We start from the raw sequence: 8,520 nt of genomic DNA, 5'->3' as shown, positions 1-8,520 counted from the left end.
TGTTTAATCTTGAATGAAATCGATAGCACTAAACCGTATCAAAGCTACAGATACTTCAATTTATAAATGTTTCTATTTTGTTGTAGGATTTTAACGCTATAAACTTATCGTATCGTACTGTTGTGAATGGCTCATAGTATATTGGGGAAATAAAAGAAATCATTGTGTTAAATCTTGAATTTATTTGATGAACCTACAAGAGTGTTAAGGATTTAACCATTTAAAGGTTATGAATTCAATATATAGCTAAAGTTAATTGTTGTTTATAAGATTGTTTGGACTTTTACGAAAATTGCCGCTGGATACAAAAGAAAAGTTTTTGGATTCTTAGATTTTGTTGATCTTATCATGGGCTATCTTCCAAAAGCAAAGGGCCTGCGTTGCTTAAAAACTAAAGGAACTATTCTTTATGTGCTTACCTGTACAGCATTTACCGTCATCTGCATGCGGTACATGTATGTTTATAAAGGTGAGTTACAGGAAAATGTGTATTTACTTTTTATATTTCATATGGATACTAAATGGACTTGTTCATGTCTTTTATGGTTAGGTATCAATGAAACATAACTGGGCGTGCCATGTGGTAAAAAATTCTTGTTTAAAAAAAAACATCATCAGTTGATCAGACAATTAGAGCTTTATTACAACACATATTTAAACATGTGACGGAAAATTTGGAAGTTTGAAAACCCCGATTCCAAAATGATATATGTAAGTCCATGTGTCACATGCGTCTAATTATTCATTATAATATCAGAAAACATAAGTATAGTATTGGTTTATTATTAAACAAATGTGTATATATACTGTTAAGTTTGTTTGTATAGCATTTCTGGTAATTAAACTAAGTATTTGAAAGGAAAATGCTCTATTTTGCCGGAATGCGGTTGGAACACTAATGAAAATTGATTATTTTTAAGATTGGATTACAAATGAACATAAATTAAATTTCGTTAACAACCATTCAAAACATTGAATTAAAACTTTTGACACAAATTATTCATTTTGCCAGTGACGATACGTGTATGTATAACATGACCCAGTACTCCGATTGTATTTATTGTTTAGTTATGTCCCTTTTATTTTTTTATTTTCTTATAAAATACTGGTTGTTGTTCGGATACATAAGCATGCATACAATCACGAGAGTGGTAGTCTAAAAGTCTCGACTGGATATAAATGTTCTTTTGGATTAAAACGGCACAATTTCGGTTGATGTAAAAAATGCACTATTACTTTAACTCATTTGACTGTAATAATTAAAAAGGAATATCAGTTGGGTACAGATATTCGAACTGGGTTATTTGCGGCCACGTAGCTATTTATTTAATATAACTTATTTTCTATTTGCGTTCACCTGTAAATACTGAACTCATATTTGTCCACATCAGTTATGGCCTTTGGATGTTATGTAAATAAAACTTTGTGACATTGAAACTTTGAAACTATAAGTGTTCAATTGTATCTTCTGAATCGTTAATGTAAGTCTTCGCTGTATGCATTATAATGTTTTAAGGTTTCAAAATTATTTGACAATGAATATAATGACAACTCCGTAGACAATCATGGCGACTGGGCATTGCTTTTGTGAATACACAAAGTGTAGCGTTTATTTAAAAGAGAAAAAGTGCCGGGCTATGATGGATTAGAGGGCAAACCAAGGTCATACAAACCAGATGAGCATTAGCAGTTTGATCGAATATAAATATTGTTTTCAAAACCGTATTGTTGTACGACCTTTCATTTGCGATATATGCACTGGTACATGGAATGAAATGTATACATACTAGATCAAACTTCGGTAAGTCGTATTTATACTTCCCTAAAGAAAATATTCAGTGAAAAGTTTTATTGTTCAAAATGGTTGCGAAAAAGGAAGATACCACGGGCATAAATATGCTCAAAATCAAGTATTTCTTATATCCTTTTGGTTAACTTAATTTTAATTATAGTCAAAATTCGTTACGTCCAAGTCGTTGGGACCTCGGTAAATACTTCGAGATAACGAACATTCTATATAACCGAAATACAGAAAGAGTATAATGAAGCCATCACATTCGAAGAAAGTTCGACATAACCAGAACATCGAAATAACAGAGATCGACAAAGCTAGTTTCGGTTGTAGTTTGTTTTTGAAAAAGATCGTTCCGCCGCTAAAACGCATTACATAATTTACATATACATGTAACTTGATTTCGCCTCGTACGTATCAGCATATAAAGTTCAACAGTCAAAGAACCCTTTAACCTCTAACAGTAGCTGTGGTACTTCTATATCCATTTTTAAAGCATGAAGTTCATGTTGAAATGAAAATAGGACATGTTTGGATAAGTACTTTATTTTTATGTTAAATTACTGAAATTTAAGTTTGGTTAGATAAGACTCCACATAGCTTGAAAAAGTCAGTGTTTTCTTTAACACATTTTTAACCGACGGTCGCTGTCGTGTATCGTTACAGAATATGAAATAAATTTAATAGTTAAAATATGAACGACTATCTACTTACATAAATAAATATTTTTAAATAAGTTCAAATTAATTTTCATGGATTCATTGACGTTAACTATAGACGTAGCCTGTCAATATCAAAACAGTTACCTACGGCATATCTATACAATATGATATGTATTGTCGGAAAATATCTCATTGAGCTCATGTTTCTTGTTAACACATACCCGATTTAAAATAAAGATTATTGTTTTTTCTTGTATGTTTATGTACACGGTTTATGTACACGGGGAATAGGGGTATTTTTGAAAGTGTTGTTCATATAGGAATTGATCGTACTTCTCGTTACCGCGCGTCATGGTATTTTCTCGCTTGACCCACTGCCTAAACGCACGAACAATTACACATTGTATTATAAAAAACAATATTGTTTCTAAAATAAAATAACATTTGTTCGTTTTGTAAAATTTGCTCAACTCGTTTTTACACCAAAACATGTTTCAAATAATATATTTTTGTTCCTTCAAACTCCAGCTTTGGAACCATTTTAATGTTTGAGATCTCTACCGACTTTTGCATTGAGGAAGGTGAAATAGCTTCATTTTAAAACCAAAAATAAATTAATAGCACTTGTAAGCTCTAAGCTTTGAACAATAAATCCTCTTCCGACAAAGTAGTGATTAAATCGGGTTACAACCGCACTATATAATGACCTACTGTACTAAACAAAATAATGTATTGTGCATTTGTTTGACCAGTATAAACCATTGTTATCATGTCACGTGTTCATGTTTCAATTGTTGTAGCATTATTAACGCAACAAACAAAACATACATCATTGTTATGGAAGGATATTATACCATTGTGCTTAATCTTGAATGAAATCGATAGCACTAACGGGGTAAACCGTAACAAAGCTACAGATACTTCAATTTATAAATGTTTCTAGTTTGTTGTAATTTTTACGCTATAAACTTATCGTATCGTACTGTTGTGAATGGCTGTTAGTATATTGGGGAAATAAAAGAAATCATTGTTTTAAATCTTGTTTTTATTCGATGAACCTACAAGAGTGTTAAGGATTTAACCATTGCAGTGCAATCAATTCAATATATAACTATAGTTAAGTGCTGTTTATAAGATCGGCTGGACTTTTACGAAAATTGCCACTGCATACTAAAGAAAAGTTCTTGGATTCTTAAATTTTGTTGAACTTATCATGGGGTATCTTCCAAAAGCAAAGGGTCTGCGTTGCTTAAAAACTAAAGGAACTATTCTTTATGTGCTTATGTGTGCATCATTTACCGTCATCTGCATGCGGTACATGTATGTTTATAAAGGTGAGTTACAGGAAAATGTGTATTCACTTTTTATATTTCATATAGATATTAAATGGACTTGTTCATGTCTTTTATGGTTAGGTATCAATGAAACATAATTGTGTGTGCAATATGGCTAAAACAAATGCTTGTTTCGATATAAACATCATCAGAAGATCAGACAATAAGAGCTTTATTATAACACGTAATAAGAGTAGAAAGAGTATAATGAAGCCATCATATTCGAAGAAAGTTCGACATAACCATAACATCGAGATAACAGAAATCGACCTATCGAGTTTCGGCTGTAGTTTTTTCGGGGGATTAAGATCATTCCACCACAAGAACGCATTACATAACTTGCAGAGACATGATTTGATTTGGCCTCATACTTATCAGCATACAAAGTTCAACCGTCAAAGAACCGTTCAACCTCTTACAATGGCCCAAAAATGCAATAAAAACTAATAGCTACTTAAAAGCTTCGAACTCCTTAACTGTTTGTATTATTTTAACCAAAGCAAGTTTGGTGTTTATTTAAACAACATGCAGTGTGTATTTCTTGATGTTATTGTAATTGTTGCAAGTATTATTAAGTTTGTGTTTTGTGTATATAAAAGTTCCCAAACTCGCACAGAATCATCGGGCGTACAAGTTTTTAATGCCCTAGCTACACAACTGAATAGATATATTTATTTACACGGGAAGTAAGGGTACATTTGAAAGTGTTGTTTACTTAGGGATTGGTCGTACTTCTCCATACCGCGCATCATGGTATTTTCTCACTTGACCTTCAGCGATTACGCACGAACACTAATAAATTAAAAAAAACTGTATTGTTTCCATAGCTTTCAGGATAAAATAACGTTTGTTTTGTTTTTTATAAACTTTGGTCAACTCCTTTTTACACCAAAAGTGTTTCAAATGTTATATGTTTTTGTTTCTTCAAACTCCAGCTTTGGAACCATTTTAATGTTTGAGATCTCTACCGACTTTTGCACTGAGGAAGGCGAACTAATTTTAATTTAATACCATAAATAAATAAATAGCATTTGTATGCTCTATATGCATTGAACAATAATTCCGCTTCAGAAAAAGGATTGATCAAACCGCGTTACGACCACCCTATATAATGACCTACTGTATTTAACAAAATAATGTATTGTGCATTTGTTTGACCAGTATAAATCATTGTGATCATGTCACGTGTTCATGTCTCCATTGTTGTAGCATTATTAACGCAATAAACAAAACATACCCTATTGTTATGAAAGGGTATTATTATACCATTGTGTTTAATCTTGAATGAACTCGATAGCACTAAGCCGTAACAAAGCTACAGATACTTCAATTTATAAATGTTTCTATTTTGTTGTAGTTATTTTTACGCTATAAACTTATCGTATCGTACTGTTGTGAATGGCTCTTAGTATATTGGGGAAATAAAAGAAATCATTGTGTTAAATCTTGAATTTATTCGATGAACCTACAAGAGTGTTAAGGATTTAACCATTGCAGTGCAATAAATTCAATATATAACTATAGATAAGTGCTGTTTATAAGATCGGTTGGACTTTTACGAATATTGCCACTGCATACTAAAGAAAAGTTCTTGGATTCTTAAATTTTGTTGAACTTATCATGGGGTATCTTCCAAAAGCAAAGGGCCTGCGTTGCTTAAAAACTAAAGGAACTATTCTTTATGTGCTTATGTGTGCATCATTTACCGTCATCTGCATGCGGTACATGTATGTTTATAAAGGTGAGTTACAGGAAAATGTGTATTCACTTTTTATATTTCTTATAGATATTAAATGGACTTGTTCATGTCTTTTATGGTTAGGTATCAATGAAACATAATTGTGTGTTCAATGTGGCTAAAACAAATGCTTGTTTCGATATAAACATCATCAGAAGATCAGACAATAAGAGCTTTATTATAACACGTAATAAGAGTAGAAAGAGTATAATGAAGCCATCATATTCGAAGAAAGTTCGACATAACCATAACATCGAGATAACAGAAATCGACCTATCGAGTTTCGGCTGTAGTTTTTTCGGGGGATTAAGATCATTCCACCACAAGAACGCATTACATAACTTGCAGAGACATGATTTGATTTGGCCTCATACTTATCAGCATACAAAGTTCAACCGTCAAAGAACCGTTCAACCTCTTACAATGGCCCAAAAATGCAATAAAAACTAATAGCTACTTAAAAGCTTCGAACTCCTTAACTGTTTGTATTATTTTAACCAAAGCAAGTTTGGTGTTTATTTAAACAACATGCAGTGTGTATTTCTTGATGTTATTGTAATTGTTGCAAGTATTATTAAGTTTGTGTTTTGTGTATATAAAAGTTCCCAAACTCGCACAGAATCATCGGGCGTACAAGTTTTTAATGCCCTAGCTACACAACTGAATAGATATATTTATTTACACGGGAAGTAAGGGTACATTTGAAAGTGTTGTTTACTTAGGGATTGGTCGTACTTCTCCATACCGCGCATCATGGTATTTTCTCACTTGACCTTCAGCGATTACGCACGAACACTAATAAATTAAAAAAAAAAACTGTATTGTTTCCATAGCTTTCAGGATAAAATAACGTTTGTTTTGTTTTTTATAAACTTTGGTCAACTCCTTTTTACACCAAAAGTGTTTCAAATGTTATATATTTTTGTTCCTTCAAACTCCAGCTTTGGAACCATTTTAATGTTTGAGATCTCTACCGACTTTTGCACTGAGGAAGGCGAACTAATTTTAATTTAATACCATAAATAAATAAATAGCATTTGTATGCTCTATATGCATTGAACAATAATTCCGCTTCAGAAAAAGGATTGATTAAACCGCGTTACGACCACCCTATATAATGACCTACTGTATTTAACAAAATAATGTATTGTGCATTTGTTTGACCAGTATAAATCATTGTGATCATGTCACGTGTTCATGTTTCCATTGTTGTAGCATTATTAACGCAATAAACAAAACATACCCTATTGTAATGAAAGGGTATTATTATACCATTGTGTTTAATCTTGAATGAACTCGATAGCACTAAGCCGTAACAAAGCTATTGCCACTACATACTAGAGAAAAGTTCTTGGATTCTTAAATTTTGTTGAACTTATCATGGGGTATCTTCCAAAAGCAAAGGGCCTGCGTTGCTTAAAAACTAAAGGAACTGTTCTTTATGTGCTTACCTGTACAGCATTGACCGTCATCTGCATGCGGTACATGTATGTTTATAAAGGTGAGTTACAGGAAAATGTGTATTTACTTTTTATATTTCATATGGATACTAAATGGACTTGTTCATGTCTTTTATTGTTAGGTATCAATGAAACATAACTGTGCGTGCCATGTGGTAAAAAAATCTTGTTTAAAAAAAAAACATCATCAGTTGATCAGACAATTAGAGCTTTATTACAACACATATTTAAACATGTGACGGAAAATTTGGAAGTTTGAAAACCCCGATTCCAAAATGATATATGTAAGTCCATGTGTCACATGCGTCTAATTATTCATTATAATATCAGAAAACATACGTATAGTATTGGTATATTATTAAACAAATATGTATAAATACTGTTAAGTTTGTTTGTATAGCATTTCTGGTAATTTAACTAAGTATTTGAAAGGAAACTGCTCTATTTTGCCGGAATGCGGTTGGAACACTAATGAAAATTGATTATTTTTAAGATTGGATTACAAATGAACATAAATTAAATTTCGTTAACAACCATTCAAAACATTGAATTAAAACTTTTGACACAAATTATTCATTTTGCTAGAGACGATACGTGTATGTATAACAAGGCCCAGTACTCCGATTGTATTTATTGTTTAGTTATGTCCCTTTTAATTTTTTATTTTCTTATAAAAAACTGGTTGTTGTTCGGATACATAAGCATGCATACAATCACGAGAGTGGTAGTCTTAAAGTCTCGACTGGATATAAATGTTCTTTTGAATTAAAACGGCACAATTTCGGTTGATGTAAAAAATGCACTATTACTTTAACTCATTTGACTGTAATAATTAAAAAGGAATATCAGTTGGGTACAGATATTCGAACTGGGTTATTTGCGGCCACGTAGCTATTTATTTAATATAACTTATTTTGTATTTGCGTTCACCTGTAAATACTGAACTCATATTTGTCCACATCAGTTATGGCCTTTTGATGTTATGTAAATAAAACTTTGTGACATTGAAACTTTGAAACTATAAGTGTTCAATTGTATCTTCTGAATCGTAAATATAAGTCTTCGCTGTATGCATTATAATGTTTTAAGGTTTCAAAATTATTTGACAATGAATATAATGACAACTCCGTAGACAATCCTGGCGACTGGCCATTGCTTTTGTGAATACACAAAGTGTAGCGTTTATTTAAAAGAGAAAAAGTGCCGGGCTATGATGGATTAGAGGGCAAACCAAGGTCATACAAACCAGATGAGCATTAGCAGTTTGATCGAATATAAATATTGTTTTCAAAACCGTATTGTTGTACGACCTTTCATTTGCTGTATATGCACTGGTACATTGAATGAAATGTATACATACTAGATCAAACTTCGGTAAGTCGTATTACTTCCCTAAAGAAAATATTCAGTGAAAAGTTTTATTGTTCAAAATGGTTGCGAAAAAGGAAGATACCACGGGCAAATATGCTCAAAATCAAGTATTTCTTATATCCTTTTGGTTAACTTAATTTTAATTATAGTCAAAATTCGTTAC

Source organism: Mya arenaria, chromosome 7, assembly GCF_026914265.1.
Source record: "Mya arenaria isolate MELC-2E11 chromosome 7, ASM2691426v1".
Lineage (NCBI taxonomy): Eukaryota > Metazoa > Mollusca > Bivalvia > Myida > Myidae > Mya > Mya arenaria.
Note: the sequence above shows the minus strand (reverse complement) of the source record.